Source organism: Pseudopipra pipra, chromosome 4 (assembly GCF_036250125.1).
Source record: "Pseudopipra pipra isolate bDixPip1 chromosome 4, bDixPip1.hap1, whole genome shotgun sequence".
NCBI lineage: Eukaryota > Metazoa > Chordata > Aves > Passeriformes > Pipridae > Pseudopipra > Pseudopipra pipra.
Window position 1 is genome coordinate 32,967,581 of NC_087552.1, and position 16,265 is coordinate 32,983,845.

Sequence of the window (16,265 nt, forward strand, 5' to 3'; positions counted from 1 at the left end):
AAGGATTAGCTGTGTGCATACTCCAACAGCTTTGCATGTCTCTTGGCAATATCTGACTTTAAACTTAATACTGTAGGTGGTCATTCTTCCCATTGCTATGCTTCATATTTGTTTAGGTTTCATGCAGTCACTGGATCTGCCACAAGCTTTAAATTCTTGCATGCTTGGTTGGCCAGCAAGAGCACGTGTATAACTTACTGATAGGTGACACATTTTTGTCATTGTTTCCAGACTGGTGTAGTTTGTTACTCCTGCCTTGTGTGTGCTGTTGTGTGTTCAGTAGTAATCTCTCTCAGATGTTGTATGCTGTTTCTTAATAAACTATTACTTCAGACAAAGTACTGAATAATTTCATTATGCTTATAGAAACAATTATCTTTCTTGTTTTAACACTTATCTTTCTTTAGCAGTGATGTCGAGGCACAGTTGAGATGAGAAAGCAGTAAACCAGTTTTCAGGGCTCAGAGGTGTAATGGCTAGGTACGTACCCACCACCTCCATTAAACCTGGTCCAAATGAGAGTAATGGTACAAGAGTCACCTGAGCAGCCACAGATTTGACATTGCCTTAAAAATTTCCATTGTGCGAGGGTGTCTGTGAAGCTTTATTTACTTGACTTTGTACTTACTGCAGAAAAAACAGATATTTCTGCAAAGGGAAAAAGCAGAGTTGTCTTCTGTGATACCCCTAGCTACTATAAAGAGGGTTAGGGCATCACCAGGAGTTTTGACTCTGATCTGAGAAATAAAATAAAATTGACTAGTAATAAATATTCTGTTTCCATTTCACTTTCCAGAAGTCCTAAGAATGTAACAACAAAAAACTGCTCTTGCTTTTTTTCCATTAAAACGTTGTATTTATTATTCTTTAGAAAATATTATAAAATAATTATTGAGTAGGCTCTTACTTAAGAAAAGCTCTGCTCTGACTCATATAATACTTAGTCAGAATAAAATATTTGTCAAGGAACTCTTAACTCTCACTGATTTTCAGTTGCCAATTGTTTTTCTAGAGTGTGATTCCTTGCTTGAAACTTGATGACTCATTGAAACACTGTTACTGCTTTACTTTGTTCAAAATTGTTTAAAGCCCAGCAATGTCTCTCTCTAATTTAGTTTTCTTCATCCCATAATTTAAAATTGAATAAATGCATTTAAGAATAGGCAAACTAATTTTTCCTGCCTTGGATAGCAACTTATGGTTTAATCCTGAACTTGCATAGTCATACTTTGGAACTGCTGCTCACCTACTGCTAGCTGTTTCCAGAATTAAACAAGAAATTTCATTCTGAGAATTGTGAAACCGTTAGTTATTAGTCGCATGCAACTCCATGAAAAAGAAAAATCAAATGATGCATAATTAACCAAAACACTATGTGTTACTCAAACTTTGCATGCATTTTAATTTGAAATTCACACAGGGTTTCTCTGTGTTTTGCAGACTCCTGCGGAGAATTTCCAGCTGATGCCTGGCTGTAAAACAATGATGGCTCCTGCCCCTGAGCACAGGCAGGAAGGCTGGAGGGCAAGGATCACACTGTGCTGTTCGCTTTGGTGGCCACCGGGTGTCATTCTAGGAGCAGGCTTTGGCCAGCCCGGGAGCACTACTGTGGCAGCAGCGCTGGAGGCACAGTAGCTGGCTTTGCACCAAATCAGCTTCTAAGCAATGATTATTTACCTTCTGTATCTATTTTCTTAAAAATAATTATTCTAAAGTATGAATAGTTTTGCTACTTTCCTTTTCCAGAATCTGAAACACTGGGATAGAACAAAAAATACTGAGGGGATTAAAGGCATTTGTGTTAAGATGTTCTGTAAATGCTACATATGCAGTTAGGGAAAATTCTGCATCAAGACGTCAAATCTGCATGAGCTTAAATACATCCCTTTAAAGATGTTAATATATATTTTTAATGATTACTTCACAGGCAGCTATTTTGAACCTGTACATAACTGACATTGTACAATTAAAGCGCAGGAAGAATGAGGAGCCAGAATGACTTCTGGACGGCATCAAGTCATCTCTTTCCAGGCTTTTTTTTTTCCCGAGTCATGTCCAATAGGGAGGGAAGTCCTAGAAAAGGTCCACAGCACCATGTAAGGCACCAATATGGGCTTAGGTGGGTGTTACACTGAAGAAAGCATCATGAGTTTGGTGTTTCCCGTATTGCTGGTCTTGCTTTAAATAACTTTTAGGAGGGGGTTATCTGGGAGAATGAACAAGTGGGTGCACTGGATATCTTCAAGAACAGGAAGAGTAGCATTAAAAAGTGCATATGAAGAAAAGGAGATGAAAGGTTTAATGAAATAGAGTAAGGTCCATGGTACATGAGGCAATAAGGACAGATTTTGGTAGAGCAGAGATTTATGGAGCTTTAAAAATGAAATTTTCCAAGTTTTTAGCACTCTATTAAAAATCTCTTTGTGTCATTTCTAATCACAGCTGTAAAGATTGTCACTTCTATTGCCAATAAACTTACTTACTGGACTAATACCATGAAGAAAATACAAGCCATGTCCATTCAATATTTACACATAGAGATGGGAAGTGGATCTCAGACTTAAAAATAAATGTTGGTGTTCCTGTTCCTTTCAGGGTTCTTAACATTTTAGTGTGCTCTCCTGGATGCCTGCCACTTGTTTGGGAGTGAAAGTACTAGCAATTTGTCAGCTTCTTTTGCCTGGGGTTATAATAATATGCAGTTCATCCAGAACTATTGGTATGTCTCTCAACCACCTTTCCTTTGCAGTGGCGTATGTATTGATTTATACCTGCCTGAGGGAGCTTCTTCCCAAAAGCTGTCACTGGCACTAGAAGTCCCACCCGGACTCCTCGCAAGCTAATCCTTGACAGGAAACACTCCTTAGCCCCTGGGTGCTGTTAAGAACTTCAGTTTTCTTCTGATTCATCTCCCATCTTCCTCCTCCTCCCCACCCTAGCTCTATACAGGCTCAACAGTAAAGCAAAAGGAACTCTTTATCAAATGTTTACAATCAGGATTTTAGGTAAAGAATTGAAAATAAAGATATATGTGAAAAGCTTTAAAATAGAATTTGGTTTTATAGCTCAGATTTGTAGCTGCTTAGCTTGCTTAATCTCCTTTCTACCCCGGCATCAGCGCTAGGAATTCAGTGCTGTGATACCTTAGTTCCCAACAGTTGAAGCTGCTTCTGAATTTTCTTCCAGTGCCTCTTCTTGCCTTTGTGATAGATTTTAGGAAAGAGATGAATTGCCATAAAAAAAATGACAGCTAGAAGGAGAAAAGCTGGATATTTCACAGTGATTTCTGCTACCTCGACTGATATGCAGTTTATTAGGACTGAAGCAAAACACTTCTTTTGACTGGATGGTTCCTTAAAAGTCACTCATGTTTAGCCAGTTCAAGGAATTGCACAGAGGCTGTTCATTTTGATTTAGTTTTAGGAGTTTCATTTGTATTAAATATCACCACGCATATATTCTGTGAAGTCTGTGATTTCTGAGCAAATGCTAAATTTGTCTTGTGAGTGCATATGATCTTATTGACACAGATAACTGATGCAGTCACATATTGTTTGGTTTAGAACTATTTAGGAGATCACTTCTTCTGTTCAAGTGTGTTCCCAGTGTGTCTTCTTAATCCTGTATTGGAGAAAAAGGTTTTGTTTTTATTGTTGTATCTTTTATAACAAGTTATGCTAAGCAGTTTGGGGATTTGCAACAGATCTAATTATGCTGTTGTATTCTTAGCGAGATAGAAAAGTGGTATGCTGCATACAGCTAGTAATTACTGGAAGACTTAGAAGATATACTTGACAAAAAGATCTATGTTAACTGCTTAAAATATTGCAGCTGCTGAAGAGTTTGCTTTAAATGTTAGGTTGAGTATATAGTCACACACAGTACAGCTAGTTCCTAAGTCTGACTTAACTAGCTGTTTTGCTTATGATGTTGAGCAAATGAAACAGAGAAAAAGTACTATGACTTTTTTGGGTTTTAGTTTGCATCATGGGTGGTTTTTTCTTATTAAAGGACTGATATTTTTAAAATCTAAGAACTACAGGGGTTGAATGTGTTACCTTGAGCTAGGTACTCACAAGCCATCCCTTTATCCTCCTCTGTCAATGTGGAAGATGTTTAAAAGAGGGGAAAAAAGAAAAACCTTAGTTTTACCAGAAAAGAATATTCTCCACCACTGTCTGCCTATATAGAGGCTCAAATCTGCTGCTTCCACAGTGATATCATCATCCTCTTCTTGGATACTTATGGACCACAAAGACCACAGATTAAGGGAGGGAGTTTAGGCAGGCCCTGTTATGGCTTAATTGCCATGTTTAGGCACTGTTTTCCACTCAGGAGCCCTGGAAAGTAAGTCTTCTACCTCAAAAAACTTTCTTGTTTTCATTCTGGTAAGATGATTCTAAATAGAGACCCTTCATCTGTGCATGCATGGCCTGATCTCTTCTTAAAAGACAGAAATTTGTGTGGTTTCTGGAACAGGAGAAAACTCTTATTTGTAGTTTTTTACTTTGCACGGGATGGGATGTTCTTGGTAAACCAGTGTGGTGCAGTGTTTAGAGTATTAACCATCTTTAACTCTGCTCAAATATATTTGAAAAAGAGAGTGCAACTTGAAGCATGAAAATGCTTGAATCCAACAGTGACCACCTGTGCTTATTTGGAAAAGTAAGAATTATAAATACCAGAAGATTAGCCCTGTCCTTCTGCCCTTTTTGGGAGAGTCAGCCACAAATGAGAAACTGTCATAACTCTTAAAGTAAGAGCTAGTACTTGAGAAAAGTTAAAACATAATCATTTGTCCTTCCACTACTTCAGAATAAAATACTCAGGTCATGTAACTGAACACTAAAGCATGAAGCTTTGTACTTGTTGGGGAAACAGCATTTGGTGAAAGTATTTCTCTCTCTTTAGGTATAAATTAACTAAAAGTTAGCTAACAAACCTATGCAACAAAATTCTGTTCAGATATTATATAAAATAGCTGCATTTAGTAATAATTAATACTGTGTAAATATTTCCAACAATTAACTAAGATATGAAAATCTCTCTAGTTTAAATATGACTTTGTATGGTCTTAGTTTGCTCCAACTCTCTCTAAGGCTTTTACTTCTATCTCCAGCAAACAGCCAGAATCAATATGAACTGTAATAGCATCGAATCTGCACCTCCAACACATAAATTTACTGGTGCTCTGATAGGATTATAGCCATGATAAGAGATCAGTGTGCAATTCACAGTTGTGCAATTCATGTCTTTTATTTTGACCTGATTCCACTAAGTGCTGTGCAATATTTGTAGAGAGCTGCTGAGGGACTGAAAGGGAACAAGTTCAGTGACATGTAGCTCCCATGCAGCTCCCAGATTTAGTTCTCTGGAGATATTACATGGAGATACAGCTCTCCTTTGACTTAAGGATTAATTGTCTAGCAACACAGAAATTATGAGTGGCACTAATTTTATTTTTTCTTTGAGAAGATTAGACTCCTAATTATTTTGTACCACCACCTTTTTCTACGTCTCCATTGAGCTAACTAGCTCATTATCCTTATGAGCATAGAGTTTCAGATTAACAGTTTAATTGACTGACTTTTCTCAAATATCTGTAAAAAATCCTACTAGTTCTCTCAGCTTTGACTGTTTTTGCAATAATCATGGCACACCCAAAAGGTCAGCTATGATACTTTGGAAATGAGGCCAGGAACATTTCTTTAAATTGTGTCCTAGCAGTCTACAAGGAAACATCATGTCCTCATACCAAATGTTTTAATTAGATAAGACTTGATTTCTGAGGCTCTAATTGCAATTCATCACAATTTGTGTGCCTAAGGTGTGGAGAGCCTAAATCTGATTCCAGAACCAGATATTGTCTGGACACTGTTTTAGCAGAACACTGATTTTTAAACTTCAGATACAAATGAGTAATGTAATATATATGAGAGTGAGGATGGAGCATCTACCTTCTGTAGAAAGGTAGCTGTAAGTGATGACATTGAATATTGTGAACCAAATACACAATTAAATAGGATTGATCAAGACTTCTTCATTGAACCTGTTTTTTTATTGAAGTCACCACTGGTATTTTAGGAAAGAACTTGGACCTGTAGGTTTTTGTGTGCACTGCCATTTTGGAAAGCGCTCTGAGACTTGAGGTGGAATCACACATCTGGTTTGGTTTTATTTGGTTTTTGGCTTTTTTTAGTTTTTCCTAGCTGTGATCACTTGCGGCTGAGACAAAATGTGTTCTTCCACATTGACTGTTTTACTAAAACAATAATAAGGTAGGTATTGTTTTCTTCCATCTAATTTGTATCTGTGTATAACATGCTTTTTCTGGTGGAGGAGTAGATCATACGGCTGCTAAAATTCTAAATCTTTGCTGAGGAAAAGCCCAAATCAATGTTTTGGGAGAATAAGGGTCAAGGAGTGGACAGACTTAAGATTTTTATTGGGGGAGAGGGTAGATGCAGGGAGGGAACAGAATTATTACCCTTTCTCTCCAGAAAGCAATTAATTTTTCAAACAACATGGTGCATGCTTTGACTTCCTATTTATGGATCTTAGAAATATAGAAAATAAACCCATAAAATTGTCTTTTAAAATACAGAATTAATTTTGGTAACTTCCCAATAAAGTGAAAAACTTTTTTTTGTTTCTTTGCCAGGAACTAAATAAATAATTCTGCAGACTAAACTTTTATGAGTATATTGGAATAAAACCTGATTTGGTTTAGATGGAAGCTGAAACATAAACACCCCCTAGTCAGGGAGGCTTGATTTTTTTTTTTCTGTAGGTAATGTAATTTGTACGAGTGGTTGAAGAAACCTATGATATGACAATTTGAGATACAGGGAGTCTGGAGTTCAGTGACTTAAGGCTCTAAGAGTAAAACACAGTTTTCTTGTGTAGTCTCATGTCATTGTAGTAAAACAGATGTGGAACACTGAGTTTGTCTATAGTTATTGCAAACATTTAATTGATGGGATGGGTAGCTTGTTCCTGCAGACTGTGATACCAGCTGGCACCTGCAGAGAATGACATTGACACTCGTGTATGGACAGGTAATAACATTTATTACATTTTTGCATTTATACCCCAATACCATATTATACATAAAAAATTAAAAAGCTAAAACTCTTCTCAGGTAAAGTCCCACTCACTGTTAGTTCAGCTGTGTCCTTTTACAAGCCATCTTTAGTGCTTTCATTGGTTGTATTCTTAAGAGGCAAACACTGTTCCCTTTGGAGGCAGTTTCATAATCAATAGACTTCATTACAGGCAATGTTTTCCCTCACTTTGTTCATTTTATTAACCCTAGGTGACTCCTGCAATCTCTCAGGAATCTAATCCCTAACTCTGTTTGGATCGCTGCCATCCCCAGCCCCCACCCTTACCCCACATACTTTGGAGATACCACACAATGCCTCCTAGCAAAAACTTTCAGGAATTAAATTCTCTTTGCATTGTTGAGCAAAGAGTGCACCTAACTATTCATCTGATATACTTGCCAAAAGTGTTGTTTTTTTTTTTAATTATTTGCTTCCTATTCTCTTTCACCACCTGGTCCCATTAGGAACAAAAAAACCGAATTAGTTTCTTTTCAAATGTTTGGGAAAACAGCGTGGTACACAGGACTAGGTTTGGAGAATACAATAAACATACAGCTGTGAAGGATGTTCGATTTTCAATTGCCTTCCTAACCAGCAATTAAAAGCTCTTTGAGATGAGAGAGATACACAGGCTAAACTGATGCAATATAGTGGAATACTAATTAATCTTTTTCTTTTACATTCTTTATTTCCATAAATTGATGGAATGGATCCTTCTTGCAAGGTCAAGATTAACAGGAAGTGATTCAATATCAGTATGAAGTAACAGATTTGGATTTTTTTTTCCTCAATAACGTAGCAAATAGAGCATGGTATTCAAGGATTAGCTCAACACGATATGCCTCTGTTTATGAAAGGTCCTTAAAAGGAGAATCCTGGTGTAGTTTGACACAAAAATGCTGCTAGGAAGATGCACAATAAGCAATTTACTTTCCAATTAGAATATATTTATTACTTACATGGGCCAAAATATTTACAGGAACATGTTGAAACTCCTATTGTTTCCTTAACTTGCCTGAAAATATCTCAGTCTAATTTTATTCATGACTTCTGTTCTTTAATAGTATTTTTTTTTCAGTTCATTTAAACCAGAAGCTAGTATTACTTTTCTGATAGTGGGAAAGACTTTTATGATAGAATACAGCTAAAATCAGAAGCTGAAATCCTTGAATGTTCAGCAAGATGGAGCAAATTATCGACCTCTCTTTCTATTGTAGTTAGAATGTAAATATTGAACCCTGTGAGAGGATAATTAAAAAGCTTTCCTTCATTCTACTTGCTTCTGATCAGGTCAGAAAATTGCGTAAGCTATTTGTGGCCTGGCAAAGAAGGAGAAAAAACAGTAAATGAACATGCAAAATTATTGATGATGTCTGAAATACCACATAGTTACCACAGACCTATCATGATATTTTTCCAGGAGAAGGCAAGGAACTGCCTTATTCAGCACTGCCAGCCAGAGCCAAACCCTGTAAACACTTCCCCTTGGAAACAGATTTTACAGTTTTTGACATAATAGCAGAAGTAATTTTTATTTCTCATAACTCTTTGGATTGTTGCAAAAGCAAAATTTAATACTACAAAGGAATTAAAATAAACTCTCCATGCTCACTTCATATCCTGAAGTACTCATATCTGTTGACCTGAAGGGATGAGCAGCATAGGATTCTGCCTGCACTGTTCAGTTCCGTGAGGTTATGAATATTTATTAGGAACCAACCAAGTCTATTTCATAATTTACTGCTTTCTCAATGAAAAGATAAAAGTCTATGAGCATAACTATGGCAGTGTGATAAGGAGGAGAGAACTATGACTACCAAGTTGCTGCTTTATTCCCAATAAAATCCCAATATTTCCTGCTAATTTCAAAGTTTCCCTCTTGCTTAGAAATATGGATAAGCCTCATCTTGCTCAATTATTTTCTGATTGTTTCATTTGTCAGGAAAGTGAAAAGGTTAAGACATGCCTTAATTGTGGGATTTCATGCTTAGACCATTATTCCAGAAAGTCACTGGTAACTTTTCCTTCAAAGACCAATCTGCCCTTGAGTGACTGAGACCATAAAGGCACCCAAGATCCTGTAGTAGCTGTGTGCATTGATCCAGTTCATAAACTTGTATAAAATATGATTCAGTATGCACACTCCCATGAAATACATGATTAATTATGTGAAAAGCCTTCATCCTGAAATTTGAATGCTGCTGTGTGATGCGGTAAAGAGCATTTTATCTAACCATGGGCTAATGATTTATTTAGAACTTAGTGAAACATCTATTTGAGGACAGCAGATGACCATGGCTCATACAGCCATGGGATATTAGCATTTCTAAAGAGGTGGAAGCAGTTTATGTTAAAAAAAAAAGAATTCAAACTGTTCTGTGAATAAATAGCTGGTACAAATTTTTGTAAGAGGGTAGGTATCACTCTTTCCTAATGGAGCCCCATGGAATAACCTGGGCTTTTGAAATGGAGAAAAAAATAAGTGCGGAGGTTGAGAGAAGACGTATTTATGCACAAACTGTGATTCTGCTTACTGATAGCAAACTTGAAGACAAAGATCTTGCAGTAGGTGGCACTAAGTTACATGACTGAAAAATATCATAGCAGCTTTACTGTTTAGTACCACAAAGTGAGAGACCATGGGATATGATTAAAAGAAAAACTTAGCATAATTTTTTTTATTTAATACCCTTGGGTTTACCTGCCATTGTAATACCTTGTTTATGTTTGGGATTGTTAATGAATAGTTTATTCTTATCACAAGCTTTTTGTGTAAGGTTTCTTCTGAGTAAGAGCAGTACACACAATTCTATTTTACTGGATGAGACAGTAAAAAAATTTTAAAAAGCCTAAAAACCAAAACACCAAGAACAGATAGTTGAATAACTTTTACAGAGATCTGAGAAAATTCTTGTTGTTATCCAGAAGAGGTTCCTTAGTGAAGCTGGACAGACAGGTATGGATGTTCATAAATGTGTATGAGCCATTTGTGGTGATCAGAAATATACTTGGCATAAAAAAAATCAGTGGGAAGAACAACAAAATGTTTTTCATGTCTGAATTGTAAAAACAAGGAAAGATTTTTGAGTTTGGTTTGTTTGTTTGTTTTCAGCTTTACCTAGACTGCTATTTTTCTAGACTATTCCCTTAAAGATAATTCACAAGTTTGAGTTCCAGAAGAGACAATTATGATTTATTTATTCTTGGCACAGGCATTAGACTGTCATGCAAGCATTCTAGAGACTGCAGCTGATCACTTATCTAAGGTTTATACCACTTCTAAGGCTGCATTTATTATAGTCCAAAGGGAATAAGGCACTCAACTGCAAGTTTATTTTGTATTGTGTACCTTCTCCAGACCACTGTGACAACTTGAATTTTAACTCTATCTTTATAGTCCTCCATTATAATTGGATGTTTCATTGTTCAAAGTGAGATGATAAATATCATAGTTGTAATGTTACAGCACTTCTGATTGCCCTGCTTATCAGTAGCTTGCTCTATTCCAGCTGAGAGAGGAAGAGGAAAAAAGCACTTTTAAACAGCCATGTTTTCAATCAAGTGATATCAGATTAAATAAATCCTGTTTTGAAGATTATTTAATTGTCATCATCACTGGTTACACTAGAAATGTGAACAAGTGCTCTGGGAAAGATAATGAATGATAAGTAGATAAATTTTAGTTTGGAACTTTTTTTTTGTTCCATGTGCCTTATGTTAAGCTCATTGTATGTTTCTGTAATGACACAAAATATTTTTTGTCTAAAATATCTGTAAATATCAAGTATTTTCACTACCAGGACATTGTTTTAATATCTCTTTGCAGTCTGAATCATTGGTGAACTGTCATTCAAAATATGCATAAAGGAAAAAAGTGAACCAACATGTAGGAATTTTACACACATATATTTCATCACTTTGTTTATTGTTTCTGTGTAACTATCATTGTATGCATTACTCCTTGCCTGCATCACATGGTCTGTGCATACTGTATAATTTCTAAAGAAAATATCTGAAAATAATTCTGCAATTGCAAGCTGAGAATGTGCCATCCGCCTTTGCTGTGTGGATATTATATTCCAATTTTCCCTTGACTGCCAGAGTAATTTCTGTTGTCACTATGAGCAATGCATTAATTTCTCCTTTTCGATGAATTACCCCACCACTCCCACAGTAATAAGGGGAGTATATGAGTCTGTGCATCCACTAGGGGTTGGGGCCCCAAGATTTATATGTTTCCATGAGAGGGCAGAGCAGCAGGAGCTGCTATAATAGTTAAAAATAAGTAAGTACTCCTAACAGTGCTAGCTGCAAGAGGCAAGCCACTAAAAAGCTGAGCCCTGGCTCTGGATACAGAAGACCTGCACCTGACACAGGAATTTTTGCCAACAATTTGGTTTTCCTCTGTAGTCAGGAAGTTCAAGCAGCTGCATTATGATTACCTTGAGTGCACACACTCTAAAGCGGCAGCTACTGTTGGTTCTTTCTTTCAGGTGTGTCCAAGTAGGAAAAGTCAGTATTTGGGCTTCTCTGTATCCAAATTGTAGGTCTGCCACAATTTACTGTACATTTTCTGCTTTTAAGATAAATGCTGAACTCCAGAGCAGAGCACATACTTTGGAAGGTACTTGCATAATAAGATTGGTACTCCCTAGTGAATATTTTGTAGGCCTATGCAGTACAGTATCCATGATTTTCCTTTTTTTCCGATTTATAGTGGATTGTTTATTTTTGTTCATTTTATCCAGGTGAGGGGTTGCTGCAGCTGCCAGCCCACTCTGCACTGACAGATATGAATGCAAAGCTCTTGAACTTTATAGATTCCACTGCATCAAAGGAGTTCTCAGTGTGCACTGTTGTGTAATAAATGATTTTATATATAATGTATTAAAAAAATTGGAAAGTTCTATCATTCTTTCTTCTCACCAATATTGATTTTTTTCTGGTTTTATCAAAGAGTAGAAAAATATGGACCTGAAAAGGATTATTTATCTTAGAATTTCTCCATAGTCCATAAAACCTACAGAAAATCATAAATTTTCTTTGGTAATCTTTTACTTGAGCTGGAGGAAAGTAAAATAACGGTAATTTAAATTAAAAAATAAAAGAAGAAAATGGTGGTCTGACGAGGTTTAATGGAGAAAGTTCACTATAAAGCTTGCTTTGGATTAGCTAAAATAGATTTCCTGACTGTTCCTAAACAGTTGTCTACTAGTGTTCCTTTTTGAGAATTTTTTTGCCTTGTTCCAGATTGGGTATTGCATATTTATATGACTATTTAAAAAAAAACGAAGCTGATTTAGAAATTCTTGCCTTATAAAAACAGTCATAATTGGTTCCATTCTCTTTCAGTTGCTTACCAGCTTTTTTTTTGCTTTTTTCAAAAATCCTAGATAGCTAAGCTGCCAAGAATATGCACATTACACATCCTGATTCTAGTTTCTTTGACAGGCAAGTGACACACAACTAATATTTTGGCAAACATTAGGCTGTAAAAATTCTACCTGTATCACCCCAGTGTAATTTGTAAGTTAATTGTACAAATTAAGAGAAATAGGGTGTGGGGAGTAAAATACTTTTTTATTTTCTAAGGCCATTTCATGTGTAAAAACAAGAAACAACTATCTGGACTCATGGCCTAGAAATAAAGGCATATCTTTTATTTCAGCTCTTGCTAGATTTTTTAGTACATAAGTACAGTATCATTTTTGCTAGATTTTGACTTTTATTTCTTCCAATCTTGCAGTTTTCTTTTTCATGGCATGCTTTGGGCATCAGTTGCATCTCAGGGTAAGAATACTTGTTTATTGTGAGCATTCCTTTCAGAATTGTGTTCTGTGGTGAAGCTGTTAAAAAAGACAATAACTCATGGTAAACAATGTTAAGTAAACAGATGTGTGTTAAAAACATTGCATGCCCATTTCTTTGGGGTGGCCCTAAATCTTTCATCAAATTACAAAAATGTCTTATTGAAACAGCATGAGGTCAACTGAGAAAAAAATGTTTACAATTTTTTTGTATTGAAACAGAGCTAAATATACAAACAGCTAAGCTTTGCATCTTCCTTTGTTATTATATCAATACAGAAAGTAGACCTCACACTATCAAAACAAGCAGCGAGTTTTTTGTATGTTTGTTTGTTTTAAATTTTATATTATTTCTTAAACGGAAGAGAATCAGGAGAAGGAAACTGAGTTTCTGGTACAAGATGACGTAGCTATGTTGACCTGTCACTGGCAAAGAACTAAGGAGCGCAGAGATGGTGGCCATAGTAAATGTTTTCTGCTTTTTAAACAGCCTTAAAACTGGGATTAGCTGGGGAGATACTGCACCAGAATTGTTTATCTTCACTCATCATCAGAAAAGTTAAAACCCTTGCCTAGAGATCTGACCAATGGGATGGTTAAGTTTCTAGGAAACCTGGAGAAGGTTTAGAGACAAGCTGTTCCAAGCAACCCAGATAAAAAACTGCCCTCATTTCTTGGAGGGAAGGAAGATGATTTTTATGGTGAAAAATTTTTAATCTTGTAATATTTTGAATTCTAGTTTTGTAGAAACAGGGAAGTAGCTCAAAACTTATATTCTGATCCTTGTGGGTCCCTCCCAACTCAGCATATTCTGTGATATATAAACAGTCTGATTTTGCTGCAATTATGTTCTTTCTATATAGATGGTTTTGTATAAAATGATAGTGTGGGAGTCCACAGTTCAATCTCATGTGTGTAGAATTGTGTCAACAAGATTTGACAAATACTTGGATACATCCAAATGTATGATCTGTTCTTACAGTCTGATAACTGATAAAAGTGAGACAATTCTGCTGTTGTATAGGTAAGTACAGCACTAAAATCCATAGAGCCATACTGCTGTGGCATTACACAAGGGCCACATCTCGTAACAACGTTTGAAATACTAACTTAATAGTTCATTCTTCATCTTGAGGGTCCTGGACCTGTAGGTGGTCTAAAGAATTGCTCTGGAAGGTTTAAAGAGGGTGCAGGTTTTTTCTGTTTAAAGTAGCTTGCAGGGCCAAGATGATATACACAAAAAAATTATATTAATGTCATTAATGAACAACTTTCCTTTGCATGTTCCCATGACTCTCCTGCTTCCATATCTCTGAATATAGCAATGTTAATTTAGCCAGTTTGTATGTCAAAAAAGATTTATTTTTTTTCTAATTTGATAAATGTGTTCTCTGCAGTGAGAATCTAGATCTATATGGAACAGGGAAACGAGTGTATATTTGTCCTATACCAGCTTGAGTACCAGGCTGTATACACTCTTTGTAACCTTTCTCTTTGAGGAGACTCGAGCCAGCTCTGGTATGTCAGGGTACGAGGAATATACCCAGTAGAACAGGCAGAGGAACACCTCACTTGTGAATCTCCTCCAAACTTTCACAGATGTAGCCTGAAGGGGGTTCAAGTTATCCTGAAATATGGGGCACTAACTGTACCTTATCCACACTTCTGTATTTAGGTGGAATCGTGGAAGTTCCCTGGTCTTCCTTGAAAGTCTGTGATGCCTGCATGGTAGAGTCATATTCCATGAGAAGTAGGTAGCATCTGCGAAAGACCTGAGCCTTGATATCTGTTTAAGATTAGTGTTGTGGCAGGGAAAACTGCATGTGCATTCTGATACAGATTAAGTTGTAAAATTTATTGAAGGCTTCTGACAGACATATTAGGGTGTATTCATTGCATATTTCAATTCTGCTGGAAAATGTTAATGAATCTGTTACATTCCCCCTCTCTTTTGAAGTTTTGAATTATTCATATTACTGCAATCTGCATTTCTACTGATATTACCTGGTAGGCAAATACTTCCCAAAAGGGAAACTGCAGGGGTGGATGAATATTGAAAGATGGAGTCTGTATAAACAAGAACTCTTCAGGAAGCAATTGACACAGGAAAATTCAAATCTAGTTCTTAGTCTGAATTCAGAACTCCTGTTGAAGCCAGTGGGGGACTGCTGCCATGCTCTCCATTGCTAAGTTTGAGAAAAATCACCAGTATGAATGAAAGTAAGTGTTTCGAAGATCTTTAGTAGAGATATTACTGTTTATCAGGACAGCAGACTTCAATGAGTGTTTATGATATGGGATTCTGTAAGTTGGGTTTTGAACTCTTCTGCCTACATAGGCAGGCAGGTAGAAAGACAGTACAGAGAAATCTGTACATCTTGGTGTGGGTTGCTGGAGCAAGACATTTGAGGAACTTCTTGAGATGCTGCCAAGAGCAGGCTTTGCATTTCTGACCAGTTTTGAAACTGGATTTATTTTTGTTGGTGGTCAGTACAATAGTGCTGTTTCTACTGGGCCATCTGGCTCTTCTAATACTTCCTCAATGACTGACATTGTAGAGCTACTCCCTCAGCCCTCACCTATTCCTAGTGCTCTGCTGGCATACAGTTTTCTTTTAAAACTGATTGTGATCTGCAGATAGCGTGCTAAGTCTGTCAGTACTGTAGGAACTACAGGCTATGCTAAGTCTGTCAGTACTGTTTAAAGTCAAGACTTCAAACTCTGTCGTCTGAAATAGTTCAGTCTTTCCCTTTTTATCTCCATATATTCCTCTTTGCTTCTTTTCTGGTGTAGCTTTTCAATAAATGGAGTCCTCACCATGAGTATGTGAGAACTGAATCAGTTGCCGAAGAATACAAACTCAAATCAGTTTTTAGATCAAAACAGCAACAAGTGAAAGGATGATGTAAGTTTTATGAAGTAGAAGAAAGCTGAGGACATCTTTTACAGACAGAAAACTTGGTAGCAAAGTTGGAGAAAATCCCCAAAGAGAATGGAAAGTGTGACTGGAAACAGAATAGTGAAAAAAACTGGTAGGAGAGGCTGAAAGTCCCTTGAATCAAAAAGAGTTAGTACAAAAATATTAAAAAAAGAAAAAGTCAAAAGAAAAAAGCATGGACTGTAAGTAAAAAAGATCATTTTGTTCTTCACATGATGAATCTATTCCATTCAACTTTATCATGTTGAAAATTTGGGGGATTCTTCATTTAATTTTCCAGAAAATGAAACTGTTTTGGACATTTCACAACAGTTCTAAAGTTGTTAAAATATTTTCCAAAATGGAAAACCAGTCAGATTTCATCTCAAAAAGGAGCATAAGAATGACCTGTTTAAATAGTCTCTGCCATAAGCA

The 16,265-nt window shown here is 36.4% G+C and overlaps 1 long non-coding RNA gene across 1 annotated transcript in view; it reads left to right on the forward strand.

The window, feature by feature from the left end:
• The first annotated feature begins 5,519 nt into the window (after window positions 1-5,519).
• Window positions 5,520-16,265, forward strand: part of LOC135413116 (uncharacterized) — a 63,524-nt gene continuing 52,778 nt past the window's right edge. The window contains exons 1-3 of the long non-coding RNA XR_010430094.1: window positions 5,520-7,058; window positions 12,853-12,896; window positions 14,589-14,663. This is a non-coding gene — a long non-coding RNA (uncharacterized LOC135413116). The remainder of the gene's footprint in view (window positions 7,059-12,852; window positions 12,897-14,588; window positions 14,664-16,265) is intronic.